We start from the raw sequence: 8,692 nt of genomic DNA, 5'->3' as shown, positions 1-8,692 counted from the left end.
TTTCTAGAGCCGAAAAATTAAAGTATCTCCGATAGAGCTGCAATTTTGCATAGAGATAGAGCTTTTAATTCTCTATCGAATGGCCGAAAAAATGTAGGTATTTTTTTCTTAGTTTTTGAGATATTTACATTTTTCAAAAAAAATCTAACTCTTCGAGCTCGTTGGTCAAGTATTTTAATTAATTTATTATTTTATTTATTTGTTTTTAAAAATGCATTTTTAAAAAAAAACCTTCACCATTTTGTCAAGAAGATCAGAATTATTTTTGACTGTAAATTTGGTGGCATCATTTAAAATTTTTTTAAAAAGCATTTAAAAAAAAATCCTTCACCATTTTGTCAAGAAGGTCAGAATTATTTTTGACTGTAAATTTGTTGGATTGATTGGCATCACTTTATACCATTTTAAATTAAATATTGTGTACAGGGTGTCCCATTTTCGTGTGTTTTATGGGGCCAACTGAATTTACTTTGGTTTTCGAAAGACTATATCGTTTATGTACACACACCGGAAAAATCTAGGGATATCATTTTATTAAAGTTAAAAATAAATGTTTTGAATAAACAACCACATATTTGTAGGCCGATTCTTTCTACTTCGATTGAAACGAAGTAGTCACACTAGTTATTTCTAAATTTGGGATATTTGCAGAAGTGTTTGTGCATTTTTTGTCAAATGTATAAAAAGCACCTAGCATCAATTGTTCGAATTTAACCTGTACTGGCTATGTTTTTATGATAACTGACCAGAATTCATTCAAATAACTCTGTTTAGTATTAAACGACATTATGGAGCGTAGACATCTTAAGAGAAACGAAATGCTAAGGGCCATGGGTATGCTCGAAGCTCGAATACGCCAAATCGACGTAGCTAGAGCATTAAATACAACGCAAAGTCTAATATCGCGATTAAGTGCACGCTACCGTGAAAGTGGTGATGTTGCTGAAAGGCACACAGGGCGGATTCAATCACTACCCCTCAGCAAGATCATTTTTTACAATTAAATGCTCGACGCCGACCGACTCTTACAGCACCAGAGCTTAGTTTAATTCTCCAGGAAACACATAATGTAACCGTTAGTCCTGAGACTGTTCGTAATAGATTAAGAGAGGTCAACTTAAGAAGCAGACGCCCCTGGAGAGATCAACCCTTAACGAGAGGAAATCGAGAGGTACGATATTTGTGGGCTCAAGATCATGTTCAGCGGTCGAATGAACAATGGGCCAATGTTCTCTTCACGGATGAGTCACGCTTTGGAATTCATCCGGATTCAGGAAGGCTTAAGGATGCTTCACGCTATACCGTGACGGGTCCTAGCCGTGCGTCGGTGAAGACACGGCCAAACATTGTCAAGTGTTCTTTACACATATACATTCATGCCAGGCAGAGCCCGATCCGAGCTTCGCCGGAACTCGTCCGTGCCCCGTCACAGAAATGTCGGCGTACATTTTTTCTCGGATCCGCCCCGTTCCCGCCACGTTGCGGAAAGCATGAATGTACTTTTCCTGGTGCCCCGACTGCAATCTGCAGTCATGATATAAACAAAGTACACTTTTTATCATGTCTGTATATAGTAGGTATTCCACAAGGTAAATCTCACAGCAGTATTTTAAGACAGGGTATGTGTAAAACTGGACAATGAAAGGATGTAATGAGGAAGATAGGTCCTTCATCTTTCCCTTTGAGCAGGTGTTTCCCCTGCAGGTGTTGTTCTTTATTCATCAGCTGCAATTGGTACCAATTCCAATTACGAGAACTTAGGCACTGTTCGTATTAAATCTTCGTGTGTCTATGGGGTTGTGTTTTCTAGTATACCTGGAACTAATACGAACCCCGTTATCAACTCGGTGTTGCATATACAAAAGGATCGGACGAACGTGCCCGGCTCAGACACGGTCCGGTGTACTGTGAATCATCCTTTAGGGTATGGAGAGAACCGGGAAATCTTATTTGGTTGGATCATGTTCAAGAAGTGCACCCTTATCATGGTGGAACAGTTATGGTCTGGGGAGGAGTCCAGTTAGGCCGAAAAACCGATCTCGTTTTTCTTGAAAGGTTTCTAACAGGAATCACATATCGTGATTTAATTCTTGAGCCTGTCGTGTTACCATATGCCAATGATTTTGGGAGAAACTTCATTCTCATGCATGATCAATTAAACATCTTACCCTGGCCGGCACAATCTCCTGACCTGAACCCCATCGAGCACGTATGGGACGCGGTCCAAAGAAGAATTTTGAGAATGGGTATGCCTCGTGAAACTCGTAGGGATCTGGTTCGGGCCGTGAATGCAGCGTGGCAGGCTGTACCTCAGGAAGAGATCGACAACCTGATCAGGAGCATGGAGAGACGATTGTAGGGCTGTAATGAACAGTAGAGGAGGCTATACCCTTTATTAAGTAAAAATGGTTTTATCTTTTTTTTTAATTCAGTTTAGAATAAAAAAAAATGTGTATATTTTTTTGAGTTCAATAAAAATCAAGGTAAATTTCGCATTTTTATTTCCAATACGTCCTGTAAACTATTCGTTTATTTTAATTTTATTATATCAGAAATGCAAATATTAAAATTACTGACGATGGCTGGATAAAATTGTAATATCCCTAGACTTTTCCGGTGTGTGTATTTCAGGCTTTGCAAATTCTTTTAATTATTTAAGCTTAATATTTTTTGATATACCTAGGTTGGAAAATAAAATACATTTGTACATATAATAAATTTATTCATGACAATAAGTATAATCGTAGTGGGTATATATTTAAGTTTTACAAATACAACGTGCAGTAGTTATTAATATATCAATCGAATATTCTTCGGAGATCGGAATAGGCCTATGGTTGGTTCGCTGCTCAAGTGGGCTGTGGAACTCTGGAGCAATCTGAAACAAAGAATAAAAATATGAAATTGAACCGGTTGTATTAACACTGCAAATAATCAATAAATAAAGTTTAGATAATTTTAAATTCCGTAATTTTTTACAACTAGAATTAACTAAAATATATTTTTGAAGAGATACTAGTTTTAAAAATATAAATATTTAAATTTTAACTTAAATTATGTAAAAACATTTGCGTTTGTACTAAGAATGTATGTACAAATAACAGAATTTAATCATTTTATCTAAATTTTACATAAAAAAAATCGTAGAATTAAAAAAATGAGATCAGTGTGATCAAAACGAAGTGTTCCTATCGCAAGTCCGCGTTCTGTTCTATATCTTCAATGGGGAATATACAGGAGGATCAAGTAAGTAGGAGTACCAATAACAGCTGCAGTTGTTACGGAACAGGTTTATGGTACAACCTATAAACAGAAATAATTGTATAATATTGTTTCCATCATACAAACAATATTTACTAAACATCCCAGCAGAAAAATTTTCTGAACGGCCTCCAAGAAATATGATTAAAAAAAATGTTTAGGTAGTCTGTACTTATATTCTTGTGCGATTGTGTAGCATAAGAATACTAGTACTAAGCCAGAACTAAAATAAATGTACTGATTTCTTTCGAAAATCGACAACTATGAAACTATGAACCCTTCCCGGACACAAAGGGTACATTGTGAAACAGGAAATTGTAGAGAGAAACAAGCCCTATAACATAGGATACAACATTTTAATGAACAGTGCTTTCCATAAAATCAATAAAATGAAAAATATACGAAATAAAATAAATGTACTGATTTCTTTCGAAAATCGACAACTATGAAAATATGAACCCTTTCTGGACACAAACGGTACATTGTGAGACAGGAAATTGTAAAGAGAAACAGTCACAGTGTATATTGTATGAAACGTGTGTGTAAAACTATTTTATTTTATCTGAAAGTATTACTGTAGATAATTATTGAGCATTAGGTGCCCCCTTTACTAACACCGACAAAGACGTAGAAAATACTAGTTTGCCTGCATGGTCCAAAAAATACCAAATATACATATCTAAATATGGAGCACTATACTAAGTAACTTACTTGGGTAGCCATATATGCCATGCAGGTCCCCAATGGCCAAACATCAGTCAGAGGATGATTCAGGTCCCCTCTTTTGTGGAAGGATGTAGAAAGACACCGTTCTCTTGTGTGGTATTATTAACATATGTCTAAAACAAAATGAAACATATTTAAAACACTCAAAACAAAATAAACACTTTACTATTAAAGTTTAGCAAATACTTTTTTCAATACTCTTGTCACTGTCAATACTTTTTTCAATATACTTGTAAATGAACTGACGCAAACCTGACGTATTCCTAAAATTAAAAAGAAATTAACATTGTTCTTAATGGTATTAAATTTATTTTTGTAAAGGATAGGCAACCAGTAAATCAGAATTAAAAAGAACTAAATTCAAAATTAATTCGTTTTACGTGTACTTTAATTTTTTTAGGTTTATTTAACAACTTGATTCAACAAACCAAAAACAATTACAAATAGATTTTTTTTTTCTATCTATAATATATTAATTAATATAAAAAATAAAACTTACTTTTAATTCCTTGTAATCTAGTGTTTAGAAATACAAGATTGAGCTAAACTATGTCATGCTATCCTCCATTTATCATAAATCTTTGTCTCCTGATGCATATTCATCTGCCTCGGTCAAAGATTAAGCATCACCCGGCTAATAGACATAGAAGGTGGTAACTTCCTTGGGTACCCATATATGCTATGCAGGTCCCCAATCGCCAAACATCAGAGTCAGAGAATGATCCAGGTGCCCTCTTGTGGAAGGATGCAGAAAGACACCGTTCTCTCTTGTGTGGTATTATTAACAGATCTAAAACAAAACGAGATATATTTAAAACACTCAAAACAAAATAAACAATTTACTATTAAAGTTTAGCAAATTATATCTAGCAAAATATTTTTATTGATAAAACAAAATTATTTTTAATCATTAAATTAACAAAAACCATCTATCAAAGAATAAAAACGAGATACTGCTACCACAGATATTCTCATAATTTTTTAAGTTTCTCTAACAGTATGGAAATTAGGAAAACTATAAATGGGATTAACCATTTTAGAAGAAGCAAAATGTTTGTTTTAGAAGCAAAAAAGTTTCTCCTCTCTCCGAGACAATCTCAAAACATATATTAATAAAAATAAAACTTACTTTGAATTTCTTCTACTGCAGTAGTTGAAGATATAACTTAGCCTTTATATAAACCTCCTCTGATAAATCTTCGTCTCCTGATGTGATTTTTGATGTTTTACCTTCCTGCCCCCCAGCTAATTTAACCTATGGTCAAAGATAAACCCTCAGCCTCCGCCAGCTTTTAGACATGGAGGGTAGTAACTGTCTCGGGTACCTGTACTTGCTATGCAGGTCATTGATGGCCGAACATCAAAGTTAGAGGATGATCCAGGTCTCCTCTTCTGGGAAAGGATACAGAAAGACACCATTCTCTTGTGTGATATTATTGACACACTGATTTATTCTAAAAGACGTAGAAAATGCTTTTTTACCTGAATAATCAATTACGTCAAAACAATGGGTACTTACAGTTTCCAGTAGATTAAACAGGCCTTAAGGGACAGAATAAGCTCAAATAGTGCACAGAAAAATCACTTTTTCTACCAGAAAATCAGAAAAATCGTAAAAGAAATTTCCACAACGAAAAATGTCGCCCAGTCATGATCATTTTTTGCTGCATAAATAATGCTGTGTCTAAAAGAAAATATTTATTCTACAGATATAAATATAATAATATTAACAAATTATTATTTTAAATTTAATTAATTTAATAGTTGAATAAATTGAATTCTATTCAATTCTATTTCCTGCAAAGATTGGACTAGATTTGAGGCCAAATTCAAAAAAATTATAAAGCTAGTCCTAGTGCAAGACAATTTACTTTACTTAATGCTAATATGGTCTAATGTCATTAATATTTCTTGTTTGTAGACTAAGATATAACAATTTTTTTGCCTGCATTGATTGTATATGTGTATAAGAATAAATTTATATGCTTTCCCCTTTGCCTAAAAATATTTTTGTACACCTCAATAATCTTCTTTATTTGAGAAAATCACCATTTCAGTATATAGAATAAAGGAACTTTTTAATGTATGTAAAAGTATACTTGATTTTGATTATTTTAAGGGTACTTACCGTCACAGTTGTATCCACCCTCAATTTGATAAGCTGCTGTTGCCATTCCAAGCTTGAATTCCACGCGAATTGCAAAAGATATTCCAGCAAAAAACACATACACAAATAATAACTTCATGTTTTTACATTCCATTACATCTGTTTTGTTTTATCAATAAGCTATTAGTTTATCCTGTTTCCTACTTCATAAGTGAATACCGTATTTATCTCTGGTTATAGGGTGAGATCATACAGGAGAGCATCTATAAAACAATGAACTTTCTGTAAAGTAGTTACTCATTTGTAATATACCAACTACTAAATACAACAATTTAATAATTATTAAAGTAATTTTTTTTCCGTTAAAATGCAGCTTACAATTTTTGAAACGGTAATGTCCATGATTTGTATGATTTATTTTTAATATCATGGAACCTTATAATAAACAGAAATAAATACCTATAATACACCATAATAATACACTATATGCCTTTTACCAATTACTTAACTGGTGCTATGTTTACCTTTTTTAGCTTCATAGAACATGTTTGTTGGCTTGTTTATGATTACTTTCAATTATTTCCCAGCCAACTGGACGCCGTTTTTTTTTCGATCAAACGGTATAATACACCATAATAACAGATAATAATACACTATATGCCTTTTAAAACTTAAACTGGTGCTATGTTTACCCTTTATTAGCTTCATAGAACATGTTTGTTGACTTCTTTATGATTGCTTTCAATAACTTTACCCATTATCGCTGCTGAACGTCACATATTTCTACGCAGGTTACGTATTTTCAATTCTAAATTATCAATATAGTTATTAAACGTTTCTTGTTATCTGTATTTCTCTTGTATATCTGATATTTTTGTTATATTTTTGAACTCTGATTTAAGGTTAGGAGAAGAAAAGCCGGTTGCGGTGATTGATTTTCCAACGAACTTCCTGTAACGTTCAAAAATAAGGGAAGAAATGAAGAAATACATCAATTAAAGTTACCTTATTATCGAAAAATTGGAGCAACGTGACCTTAGATATGCCGTTCGAGAGCAAAAACCATATTATTTTACTGGCAAGAAATTATCCAACTGCATTTAACTTTGATATAACGGTATCTTGACGCCTTTTTTTCGACCCCATCTGTTATTACGATTAATATCCTTGATCAAAATGTTCTATTTCGTAATGGGACAAACTGGAAACACACTGGAACTTCCTATAAATAATTGGAAAAATTATTTTAAAAAAAGTAACAAAAAACATTCCCAAGTTTATAGCTCCTAGCATTTACGGGGTGAATTGCAAGCGTCGTCTCTCCGACTAGACGAATCTTAACAATCCCCCCCGTAAACGAAGGTACCTGAGAATGCGGAATTTCGTGGTAGAAATTGACCGGCGCCTCGGCATCAAGACTACCTTGACAGACATCGTACGCCTGCAGACAATTCTCTAACAACAACTCAAGAGGGCTAAATTATGGGCTGGCCAGTTCCCATAACGTCGCATTCCTCAAGCGCCAGAAAGTTAGGATTAGAGTCTACATCGCACGCCGCGTCTGCGAATCCCAAATAAAATTCTTTTGTTTTTTATATAAATACTTATTTTATGTCGGAAGCGACCGGTGAGATATTAAGGCAATGACGTATACCAAAGGTGTATTACTGGTTGCCAGTTTCTATATAAATTTTAAATTTAGTATCTGTTTTTCTTAAAAATACTTATGAAAATATCAAAGAATTTAAAGAAAATTATTTCGCAACAATATCATATAACTTTCTGTATGAAAATTAGTTATAAAATCAAGTTTAATGGGTATTTTTATGATTATTAAAAATAACGGCCAATGGCATTATTTTGACAGTTCGATTTTAAATGGAATGTGTTCAAAGAAAAGTGAAAAATACTTTGAATTCGTTATATTTTCCTAATAAATTTGTCTCTCAAGTGTTTTAAACTCACCCAGAATAAAAATCTACACAGCGCAAGGCACTGAAAGTGGAATTAGTGATTTGAAACATGGTGATATTGACCGTTTACGAACACACTGTTATATTCAAGAATTGAGACCATATTCATAGTTTTTTTAGATACTATAATAAATAAGCCTATCAGGTATGGAATAAAGGGGTGTCTATTATTGTTTTTTATTTGTAAAGTAAATTTTGTTGTACTTCACATCTTAGGTCGATGCTTCTACACATCTAATCAAATCAATACAAAAAGGTACAAAAAAAATTAAGGAGTCTTTTATTCAACCAAACACCAAATGCCAAGAATATTATTTCATCAGCAGAAGGTATTTAAAACATTAGTTAATAGTTATTTTGACCTAAATGAAAATATTTGTTACCATATACATTACTGTTTATATTATTGATTTGTAGGGAAGAAAGTAAATTTTAGCAACAATGGGACTTAATAGCGGCCAAAAGCAGACCTGTATCGACTAAATATATGCTGGGGACCTGGGACAATTGACTTCTCTGTATATTGTACCATATAAGCAATAATAATAAGCTCTTGAACCTAGACGCTAGAGGGCGTTGTCTTACAATTTAACAAACATTGCGCGTTTTTTCAAAAAAATTAAAT

At 33.2% G+C, this 8,692-nt stretch overlaps 1 long non-coding RNA gene across 6 annotated transcripts; it reads right to left on the bottom strand.

Moving 5' to 3' along the window:
• Positions 1-4,142: 4,142 nt before the first annotated feature.
• Positions 4,143-7,656, bottom strand: LOC115880381. Of its 6 annotated transcripts, none has more exons than XR_004049837.1 (8): positions 7,461-7,656; positions 7,100-7,316; positions 6,787-7,045; positions 6,116-6,357; positions 5,507-5,671; positions 5,117-5,441; positions 4,487-4,777; positions 4,143-4,250 (listed from the first exon to the last, which is right to left on the bottom strand). It is a non-coding gene; the product is annotated as an uncharacterized LOC115880381 (long non-coding RNA). The 6 variants fall into 6 exon arrangements; XR_004049840.1 differs by having other exon boundaries at positions 7,130-7,316; XR_004049839.1 differs by having other exon boundaries at positions 7,517-7,655.
• Between the last annotated feature and the right edge of the window lie 1,036 nt (positions 7,657-8,692).

Source organism: Sitophilus oryzae, unplaced genomic scaffold (assembly GCF_002938485.1).
Source record: "Sitophilus oryzae breed Bouriz unplaced genomic scaffold, Soryzae_2.0 scaffold_1621_pilon_pilon, whole genome shotgun sequence".
Classification (NCBI taxonomy): Eukaryota; Metazoa; Arthropoda; class Insecta; order Coleoptera; family Curculionidae; genus Sitophilus; species Sitophilus oryzae.
The sequence above is the reverse complement of the archived record's forward strand: the minus strand, read 5'-3'. Positions and strand labels throughout refer to the sequence as shown.